The sequence below is a fragment of the Triticum dicoccoides genome, chromosome 2B (assembly GCF_002162155.2).
Source record: "Triticum dicoccoides isolate Atlit2015 ecotype Zavitan chromosome 2B, WEW_v2.0, whole genome shotgun sequence".
Lineage (NCBI taxonomy): Eukaryota > Viridiplantae > Streptophyta > Magnoliopsida > Poales > Poaceae > Triticum > Triticum dicoccoides.
In genome coordinates this window covers 547,213,089-547,225,146 of record NC_041383.1, presented here as the reverse complement: position 1 = coordinate 547,225,146, position 12,058 = coordinate 547,213,089, and positions in this window count along the sequence as shown.

Sequence of the window (12,058 nt, the reverse complement as noted above, 5' to 3'; positions counted from 1 at the left end):
AATTAAGAGATTTGTACCTACTGATTAAGAGATTGTACCTCAATGTCGATCACGAAGCTGTCTCGTGTAGTGGATTGCACGAGGAAGGCTGATTTCTGATCTGATGAAAGAAACTAGGCAATACATTTATATGTAACAGTTTGGAGCTCCTCGTGTTCTCTTGTCGCACATTGTCCTCTGTCCCAGGGAAGTCGCCGGTTTTTTTTTTTTAGAAAAGGAGGATGACCCCTGGCCTCTGCATCTGGGAGATGCATACGGCCACTTTATTGATTATTCTCGAGGACCTTACAAAGTATTACAACAATATGCCTGAATCCGCCATCTTGGCAACATATGCCACTACTCCTATCCATATGATGAAGGGGTGCTACCTGGGCCACATACCCGGTCTACTCACCTAAACCTATCATCAAAAGCCAGAAGCTCCGGCCTAGCCACATACCGGATCTGGGGCATAAACTGGTCTGACGCACTCACATGTGTCGTCGTCGCCATCTTTCACAGGTCCGTCTTCAGAGCATATATTGAGGCTTCTACCTTGTCAGGCCACTCCGTCATCGACGCCACCTTGACGCCAAACAACTACCTCCACCTGCGCGAGTCCATCCCCGCGCATCGGACGCCGAGTCTCCACTGCACCACGCCGCCAAGATTCGTCGTCATCAATGTGAAGGATGAAGTGCCGCTCCACCAATAAGGCACCCGCTGGTCCCTCGATCCCGTGTACGCCTCCAAGAATGACGCCCCCAAGGAGGAAACGACACCAACGCGTCGCCGTCATCCGATCAACTGATCTAGGGTTTCCCCCGGAGGTAGCGGATAGAGGTCTAGAGCTTCTCCACGGCGATGCCTTCAAGAAGGTAATGACACCAGAGGGTGCCACCAACGCCGGTCTTGGCAACAAGCCGAGCACAAGGTTTTCACCCGGATCCGCTCTAAGAACCTCCATCACGTATTGTGCGCACGGGTCGCCGCCGATCTGAGCCGCCGCACATCGAGCAAGCCGCACCGGGCAGATTGGATCTGTCCGGAGGGCAAACCACACATGGCGCCGACCCAACCACCAGGCCCTCCATACCGCCACCGCCGATCCGAGGACAGATGGTCCGCCGCTGCAGATCCGGCCACCACCGCCGAACGCAGCCAAGGCCGCTGCCCGACGCAGGGCCGGCCGCCGCAACCGCCACCACCACCGCCCTAGGACGAGGCCGCCGCCGCGCGGCCATCGGTCAAGGCAGGCCCGCCACGCCACGGAGGCCAGATCGGCCGTGCCACCTCACGCCGCGGAGCTCCGCACCGTCCCCATGGCGCGGGAGAGAGGAAAGGCCCCCGCCACCACCGTCAGCCCCCGGGCAAAAGGCCGGCGGCGTCCTTCGGCGGCGGCGGAGGGAGGGATGGAAGGAGGGGGAGCCCCGGCGGCTAGGGTTTGGATCCCGCCCGAGTCGCCCGGGCGGGGGCGACGCGGGGGGGCGGGGGGCGGGGGGAGGGAAGTCGCTGGTGAAGCAGAGCTAGTATAGCGCGTAGCAAAAGCCCCCGTGATAGCGATTCTTTGCCCTTCTGCTTCAAATCAGTGTATAGGTGGACTTTGTGGACTGTACCATGCAAAAAATAGAACCTTTGATCCCATGGAACGGCTTTAAGAGTTTTTCATCGGCACGACGTTCCAAGATTGGGAACGGCTTTGCGTTATGAGCGACCAATGGGGATTTCATCAAAATATGCTTTGTCGTGTAGATAGTCCCTTCATTATTTCATAATGCTACAATGAGGTAGTCTTTTCTTTCCAGCAACCAGACCTTCCATTGCACCGTTTTAATTCAACCATCAACAACATTTACAGTTTGGCTATGGACGTACAATTTCCCTCGCTCCTCCCACTCATTCTCTTGTTTCTCCCCTCCTCCACTTTCTTATCCTCCCATCTCCCTCCCTCTCCCACCCTCCCTTGCCGGATTTGCCACAACTTTGATATAATTTACACTCTTTCTTCGGTACAATCACCCTAAACACATCAATGAAGGAGACCGATACAGAGCATTTATTTATTTCTGAAGATAGACAGGAGATTCGAATTCTAACCCTCAATGTATACTACAAGTTCAACTAACCAACTGGACAGGATAGTTGTTGTGCCCATTTGCCTTTTTTTCGCTTCTTATGTACAAAATGTATTTTGTGTTTTTTAAAACCGGGTTTTGTTCTCGGTTTTTTCTTTTTCCTTTTTTTTTCTGTTTTTCCATATGCATGAACTTTTTAAAATAGAAAAAAACAAATTCGTGAATTTTATCTTAAATTTGTGAATCTTTTCGCTTTCAAAAAAATTTGCAGCTTGTTTTTAGTGAACTTTTTTATTTGCCAATCTATGAAAATTTCGAATTTGTTAACATTTTTTTCAAAATCAATGACTTTTTTTTTTCAAATCAGTGATAGCGTCGCCTAGTTCTGCCCGAGCCTAAATATTCGGTTTCTACCATTTGTGTTTTAAATTCAAATTCGATTGACAAAGCTGAAACTGAAAAATATATCAAAAAATCACTAATCAATAATTCGGTTAACCGGATGATTCGGTTCGGTGTACAGTTTGTACCGTAATTGCTGAACCTGTTGAAATTTTTTATGCTATGTAGTAGCATACTTCCGCATGCGTTTTTATATAGCCGAGATCTCCACCCCCAGATGTGTGTCTGGACGAGGTGGGACAAAACGGCAGCGCATCTATTGCTTCCCTCCGGTACATACACGTACATGGAAACGGCCTCACACGAGGAAAAAACTCCACACCATCTTGGGCACTGCCTTCACGTAGTCGGCTTGGCACATGTGAAAAGATTCGCCGCTGTCAAAAAATATTCCAAATTTAAAGTTTCTCTCAACCTCAAAATAGAACAATTTCTGAAAATGTGCACTTTTTGAAAAACAATAATTTTTTTAGTTCAAAATATTTTTTAATGTGTGAACAATTTTTGGAATTCCAAATAGTATTACAAAATGGGAACTTTTTTAAAATCTGAACAATTTTTCAATTTACAAAACATTTTATGGAAATGCGAACAATTTTTGAACATCTTCTAAAAAAAGTAAATTTTAAAATTTTGAACATCTTCTAAAAAAATTAAACAATTTTGAAAAAAAAAAGTAGAAGAAAAGAAACAGGAAAGAAAAATAAAGATCGATAAAGAAACAAACAGGGAAAATCGCATTTTCAAAATTCTCGTGAGTACTGATTATCACGCGCATTTTCCTAATATACCAAAGAACGTCATCAGCTTGTCAGGTAAACAGTGCGCAGTAAGTTGTGCTAGGTGTCAGGTTTGAACCCTCGTAATTGGGGCTTTTGGGGGTTTTTTTTAACTGTTCGCGGCGTATAGAAGCCCACTCCACATAAGTGGGTATGATTTGTGAAAAGTCTATATTACCGTTTATACGTTTTGCGAAGGGGTTGTACCGAAACGAAGCTTTTTAATTTATAGCATCGTCATTAGCAAAAGCATTGTCAGCAATTATTGTGAAAACTTTATCAAGCCCCCAGTCTACCAAGCATCTCTCCAAGTCCTTACCAATGCCCTCCCCCCTATGGCCGTCTACTAAGGAAAAACCCTATTATCTTTTTGTGTAGCTTACAGTCACTATCAATGAAATGTGCTGTAACACACATATAGTTCTGTTTCCGGGCAGAAGTCCATGTGTCATTGGTGAGGCATACTCTTTCACATGATTCCTTGAAAAAAATCAGCTTATGTTTCTACACATCGAACATGCTAACAACTTCCCTAGTAATTGTTCTCCTAGACGACACATTAAAACGTGCGCATGCCTTGGACATAAACTTTCTAAACCCTTCTTTCTCAGAAAATGCAAAAGGGAGCTCATTTGTAATAATCATTTCAGCAAAAGCATCCCTAAGCATTTCAGGATCAAACCTCCAAACAGGAAGTGTGCACTTGCTACCATCCCCTTTATTTCGTGTAGCTTGCAAAGTGGGTTGCTTACCATCTGTGTTACTATTAGGATTCTTCTTGCATATTTTTAAAAGAGAATTTAGTGCAGATGTACCATTGATTTTTTTATTCACATTTAAGCTCACATTTGAAGTAGTTGCACTTGCCCCTCCTCAAAACATTCTTCTTGCAATAAGTATGTGAGTTATTTATGACTAACGTGAGTCCATGGATTATATGTACTCTCACCTTACCGCAATTTTCTAGCCTATTCGATACCGTGCATTGCCCTCTCACCTTGAGATGTGGTGCAAACTTCGCCAGTGCATCCAAACACCGTGATATAATACGCCCTATCGCACATAAGCCTCCTTATATCTCCCTCAAAATAGGCACCATACCTACCAATTATGGCATTTCCATAACCATTCTAAGATATATTGTCATGCAACTTTTATTGTTCCGTTTTATTATGACACACATTATCATTGTCATATTGCTTTCAATGATCATATAGCTAACATAGTATTTGTGGCTCAGCCACCGTTACGCTAGATCATTGCACATCCCGGTACACCGCCGGAGGCATTGACATAGGGTCATATTTTGGTCTACTATCGAGTTGTAATTTTCCTTCGAGTTGTAAGTAATAGAAGTGTGATGATCATCATATTCATTATTAGAGCACTGTCCCAAGTGAGGAATATATATATATATATATATATATATATATATATATATATATATATATATATATATATATATATATATATATATATATATATAATAGACCAAAAAGAGCCCATAAAAAAGAGGCCAAAAAAATGAGAAAAAGGGAGAGAAAAGAGAGAAGAGGCAATGTTACTATCCTTTCCATGCTTGTGCTCCAAAGTAGCACAATGTTGTTCATAGAAAGTCTCACATGCTTTTTTTCATATAACTAGTGAGAATATTTTTCATTATAGAACTTGGCTTGTATATTTCAAAGATGGTCTTCCTCAAATGACCTAGGTCTTCATGAGCAAGCAAGTTGGATGCACGCCCACTTAGTTTATTTTTGAGCTTTCGCACACTTATAGCTCATAGTGCATCCGTTGCATGGCAATCACTGCTCCTTGCATTGACATCAATTGATGGGCATCTCCATAGCCCGTTCATTAGCCTCGTTAATGTAAGACTTTCTTCTTTTTTGTCTTCTCTATATTACCTCCATCGCCATACTCTATTCCACCCATAGTGTTATATCCATGACTTGCTCTCATGTATTGCGTAAGAGTTGAAAAAGCTGAAGCGCGTTAAAAAGTATGAACCAATTGCTTGGCTTGTCATCAGGGTTGTGCATGATAAATACTTTGTGTTAAGAAGATGGAGCGTGACAAGACTATATGATTTTGTAGGGATAACTTTCTTTAGCGTTCATGTTATGAAAGACATGATTGTTTGTTAGTATGCCTTATTATTATTGTTTTTAGGTCAAACTATATACTATTGCTTTGAATCATTTGGATCTTAAATATTCGTGCCACATAATAGAGATTACATGATGAGCATGATAGGTAGCATTCCACATCAAAAATTATGTTTTTATCATCTACCTATTTGAGGACGAGCAGGAATTAAGCTTTGACACATCTCCAATGTATCTATAATTTTTAATTGTTCCATGCTATTATAGTATCAATCTTGGATGCTTTATATGCAATCATATATCATTTTTTGGGACTAACCTATTAACTCAGTGCCCAGTGCCAGTTGTTTTTTTTGCTTGTTTTGGGTTTTTCAGAATATCAGTACCAAACGAAGTCCAAATGCCACGAAACTTTTTGGAGATTCTTTTCTGGACAAAAGAGACACTAGAAGCTTCGGGAGGAAGTTAGAAGGCGAAGGAGGTGGCCACGAGCCACCAGGGCACGCCCTGGTGCCTCATGAGCTCACCTTTGCTTCGTTTGACCTAATTACGCTTATATAAATTCTCTAAAATCGAGAAACCAACAGAGAGCCAGCCAAAACCCTATTTCCGCCACCGCAAGTTTCTGTTCTTGAGAGATCCCATCTAGGGGCTTTTCTGGCACTCTGCCTGATGAGGATATAGACCTAGGGTAGGGTCATAGGCCTGCCCAATATACCTTACCCAAGGTCACTATCCTAGAAACAAAGAAGCTCAAGAGACAACAGGGAGTACCCAATGAAGATGTCGAGTGCAGACATATCACTCGGGTATCCCCCCTTCCCGAAGACCAATCGACCACACAAGAAGTCACTTGACCTATGAAGACCAGGAGTCACACGGAACAGCAACGGTCAAGCATTCACTCTGTAGTCTTCAAAGGCATTAATAACACTTTATGGTTGGCATTATCAGTAACGCCTCCTCTTTATGTACATTGAACCCTCTGTAACGGGGGATGGCTGGGGTCCTGGCGCACTCTATATAAGCCACCCCCTCCTCTGGGACAAGGGTTCGCACCCCCTATAACACACACGCATATACTGAAATCCAGTCGACCGCCTCTGGGCACCAAGACATAGGGCTTTCACCTCCTTCGAGAGGGGCCTGAACTCGTAAACACTCGCGAACAACATCATCGTAGCTAGGACCTTGCCCCTCATTCGTACCCCCTATTCTTACTGTCAGTCTTAGTACCACGATAGTTGGCATCCACCGTGGGGCAAAGCGTCTTAGCGACTTCTGACGAGGTTGCATTTTCTTCAGTCTTCATCAACATGGTTTCCGGCGGCAGTTTGACCATGGGCCACGAGTTCCGACTCGGGGCGCTCACTTTTGACGCCGACGATTCGGCCTGGCTCTAGGAGGCCCCCGTCGACGTCGAGGCGCTGCCGATATGAGGTTCATCGCACTTCCGTGCGAGTGCCCGCGGCGTCCTCCTCCAATAGCCGTCGACTCCGTACCAGTCGACGCCCGTGTCGACCTCTCGCTCCGCTGGACGCCGCCGCAAGTGGTCTGGCCGTTCACGGCTCCAACGGTGGGTGAAACACGCGGTGGCTCGGCAGACATTCACCCCCCAGGTCGCGGCAATCGAGCCCGACGTATACCACTGCGGCCCAGTCGACCCATCGACTGACTTCGCAGACACACTTTCCGAGAGCGGGAGTTGTGACCCCGCTGCAGAAGTCCACATGGTCGACTCTCATTGCAGCCCGCCTGGTTTCCGCCGCAGCGATGAGAACAGGGACGGCGACGGTACGTCACTCGGCCATGAGGAATACCAGACCCAACCTCTCAGTTTGCAGCAGAGGGAGGAGCTGCGTCACCGCAACGAGGAGGCTCTCCGTACCCCCATCGTAGGGGAAACCGCCGGGGCTCGGGCCTTGGAAGACATGCACTGGCCGAGCGCACTCGTTTGGAGAATCTCCAACATTATCTTGACGAGCGTGCCCATCGATTGATCCCCGGATCCAGTCGGCACACACGACAACTATTTCTACCAGAAACTCAGGTATTCCGCACACCGATTAAGAATTCCGCATCTGCTGCGCGTATTGCGGAGTCCATTCAGCCATCTTGCTCGGAGGTTGGAAGAGGCCTGGAGCAGATCAGAGCGCTGCTTCGGGCAGCAGGAGATCAGAACTCCGCAGTCTCCCAATCACGGAACATAATTCACAGTCGATCGGTAAGGACAGAAACCTTTTAGTCGGCACACAGTCCTAGATCGCCGTTGAGGCAAAGAGATCGTGAGCATAGTCAGGATCGACATTTGGGAAGAGTTCATGAAGAGGATGATCGTGAGTTCACCCGTGACAACTACTGTCGAGTGCCTTCGTCCCTCCCGAGGGGGGGAGGGGTCGTACGTGCCCCGGCGGTATGACGACAGGCGTCCATACGGTAATGACCGCAGAGTTCCAGCCGACCAAGGGAGCCTGGGTTCGATGCGAGGTCAGTCCTTATTCAGGGCTTGGTCGACCGGAACAGAGCGTACAGAGAAGGGCTGGATAGAGACAGGCCTAGTGGCAGCAGGGTCCACATATCTGGCCCCGAGTGCTTCGGAAGAGCCATCAGGGCCGCCGAGATCCCCCACAATTTCAGGTTGGCAGCTGGTGTGAGCAAGTGCACGGGAGAGTTGAAGCCTGACACTTTGAAGATTACCGAGTGGCTGTGCGCATCGGCGGTGGCAGCGATGAGGTGGCTATGAAGAATCTTCCTCTGATGCTTGAGGCTCAATCAGTTAGCCCCTGGGAGCATTTTGAGTTGGGATGAGTTGGCCCGAGTGTTTACGAGAACATTCGAGGGCACCTGCAAGGGACCTGTCGGTTTATCAGAGTTGCAGCATTGCGTGCAAAAACCGAATGAAACCTTGAGAGACTATATCCAGAGATGGATCACTCTGCATCACACAGTGGAGAATGTGTCAGATCATCAAGCAGTCTGTGCCTTCAAGGAAGGCGTTCGCTACAGAGAGCTCAGTCTGAAGTTCGGTTGGACAGGAGATATGACTCTGACCCGGATGATGGAATTGCCACCAAATATGCTAACGGCGAAGAAGAAGACCAACTCCGGAGTGGTAAGCACAAAACAATCGCCCAGGACACCGGAGGGGGAAATTCCAGTCAGAAGCAGAAGCGAAAGGCTGAGGCAGCAGGGCCTGCCAAGGCAGCAGGGCCTGCCAAGGCAGCAGTGTTGAATCAAGGGAAGTTCAAAGGGAAGCCCAAAGGGCCCTGGAATCCCAAGAAAGTGAAGTATCAAGATGGAAATGATGTGATGGATTTGCCGTGTCATATTCACACCAATAAAGATGAAGAGGGGAATCTGATCCTACCCAAGCATACCACTCGACAATGTCGACTCCTGATCCAGAGCTTCCAGAAGAAGGGTCAGCCCAGTGAGAAGGATAAAGACTCTAAGAAGGAGGAAGACAAGGAAGAAGAGGAGGAAGGATATCACCATGTTAATGCCACCCTGGTGATTTTTGCTGATGTCGAGAGCAAAAGTCGACTGAAAGTCATTAACAGATAAGTGAACATGGTTGCTCCGGCAACGCCTAAGTATCTGAAGTGGTCAAAGACTCCTATCACATTCAACCAGTCGGACCACCCACCGCGAGTAGCTACCCCTGGGTAGTAGGCGCTGGTGGTCGACCCAGTTGTTGGAGGCACCCGATTGACCAAAGTGCTGATGGATGGCGGCAGTGGCCTCAATATTCTGTATGCCGAAGCTCTTAAGGGAATGGGCATTCCGATGTCCAAACTGAGCGAGAGTAACATGAGGTTCCACGGAGTCATCCCTGGAAAGAAAGCCGATTCACTCGGCCAGATAGCTCTCGATGTGGTTTTCGGTGATGAGAAGAATTACCGCAAAGAGAAGTTGACGTTCGAGGTTGTGGATTTCGAGAGTGCTTATCATGCCATTCTGGGCAGACCTGCCTATGCCAGCTTCATGGCTCGACCATGTTATGTGTACCTCAAAATGAAGATAACTGGCCCCAAAGGCGTGATAACAGTCTGTGGCAACCGAAAAAAGTAGAAGATTGTCTTCAAGATGGCGCAAAAATAGCAGATGAGCAGATGGCAGCCGTGGAGTTCCAAGAGTATCAGAAGACATCAGTGTTGGGGAACGTAGCAGAAATACAAAATTTTCTACGCATCACCAAGATCAATCTATGGAGATACTAGCAACAAGAGAGAGAGGGAGTGCATCTTCATACCCTTGAAGATCGCTAAGCGGAAGCGTTACAAGAACGCGGTCGATGGAGTCGTTCACGAAGCGATTCAGATCGCGGCCGAATCCGATCTAAGCATCGAACAATGATGCCTCCGCGTTCAACACACGTACAGCCCGGGGATGTCTCCTCATTCTTGATCCAGCAAGGGGAGAGGAGAAGTTGAGGGAGAACTCCGACAACACGACGGCGTGGTGGTGATGGAGCTCGTGGTTCTCCGGCAGGGCTTCGCCAAGCACTACGGAGGAGGAGGAGGTGTTGGAGGAGGGAGAGGGCTGCGCCAGGGAAGGGTGCGGCTGCCCTCTCTCTCCCTCACTATATATAGGGGGGAGGGAGGAGGAGGAGGCGCCCTAGGGTTCCCTAGGGGAGGGGCGGCGGCCACAGGGGAAACCCTAGATGGGTTTGGGCGCCCCCACCCCCTAGGAAATTTGCCCCTAAAGCCGGGAGGGGCGGCTGCCCTAGGGGTGGCGCCCCCACCTCTCTTGGTTACGTGAGGTGGGGTGGGAGGGGCGCTCAGCCCCTTAGTGGGCTGATGTGCCCCCTCCCCGTGGCCCATAAGGCCCCCCGAACGCTTGTCGGGGCCTCCGAAACCCCTTTCGGACACGCTGGTCATCACCTGGTACCCCCGGAACAATTCCGGACTCCAATACCCTTCGTCCAATATACCGATCTTCACCTCCGGACCATTCCGGAGCTCCTCGTCACGTTCAGGATCTCATCCGGGACTCCAAACAACCTTCGGTAACCACATACTATTTCCCATAACAACTCTAGCGTCACCGAACCTTAAGTGTGTAGACCCTATGGGTTCGGGAACCATGCAGACATGACCGAGACGTTCTCCGGTCAATAACCAACGGTGGGATCTAGATACCCATGTTGGCTCCCACATGTTCCACGATGATCTCATCAGATGAACCACGATGTCAAGGATTCAAGCAATCCCGTATGCAATTCCCTTTGTCAATCGGTATGTTACTTGCCCGAGATTCGATCATCGGTATCCCAATACCTCGTTCAATCTCGTTACCGGCAAGTCACTTTACTCGTTCCGTAACGAATGATCCTGTGACCAACTACTTAGTCACATTAAGCTCATTATGATGATGCATTACCGAGTGGGCCTAGAGATACCTCTCCGTCATACGGAGTGACAAATCCCAGTCTCGATTCGTGCCAACCCAACAGACACTTACGGAGATACCTGTAGTGCACCTTTATGTTGGAAATATGCCCTAGAGGCAATAATAAAAGTGTTATTATTATATTTCCTTGTTCATGATAATTGTCTTTTATTCATGCTATAACTGTATTATCCGGAAATCGTAATACACGTGTGAATACATAGACCACAATATGTCCCTAGTGAGCCTCTAGTTGACTAGCTCGTTGTGATCAGCAGATAGTCATGGTTTCCTGGCTATGGACATTGGATGTCGTTGATAACGGGATCACATCATTAGGAGAATGATGTGATGGACAAGACCCAATCCTAATCCTAGCACAAAGATCGTGTAGTTCGTTTGCTAGAGCTTTGCCAATGTCAAGTATCTCTTCCTTTGACCATGAGAGCGTGTAACTCCTGGATACCGTAGGAGTGCTTTGGGTGTATCAAACGTCACAACGTAACTGGGTGACTATAAAGGTGCACTACAGGTATCTCCGAAAGTATCTATTGTTTTATGCGGATCGAGACTGGGATTTGTCACTCCGTGTAAACGGAGAGGTATCTCTGGGCCCACTCGGTAGGACATCATCATATGCGCAATGTGACCAAGGAGTTGATCACGGGATGATGTGTTACGGAACGAGTAAAGTGACTTGCCGGTAACGAGATTGAACAAGGTATTGGATACCGACGATCGAATCTCGGGCAAGTAACATACCGATAGACAAAGGGAATTGAATACGGGATTAATTAAGTCCTTGACATCGTGGTTCATCCGATGAGATCATCGTGGAACATGTGGGAGCCATCATGGGTATCCAGATCCCGCTGTTGGTTATTGACCAGAGAACGTCTCGGTCATGTCTGCATGTCTCCCGAACCCGTAGGGTCTACACACTTAAGGTTCGATGACGCTAGGGTTATAAAGGAAGTTTGTATGTGGTTACCGAATGTTGTTCGGAGTCCCGGATGAGATCCCGGACGTCACGAGGAGTTCCGGAATGGTCCGGAGGTAAAGATTTATATATGGGAAGTCCTATTTTGGCCATCGGAAAATGTTCGGGATTTTTCGGTATTGTACCGGGAAGGTTCTAGAAGGTTCCGGAGTGGGGCCCACCTGCATGGGGGGACCCACATGAACGTGGGTAGTGGGGGCAAGGCCCCACACCCCTGGTCAAGGCGCACCAAGATCCCCCCTTAGAAGGAATAAGATCATATCCCGAAGGGATAAGATCAAGATCCCTAAAAAGGGGGGATAACAATCGGTGGGGAAGGAA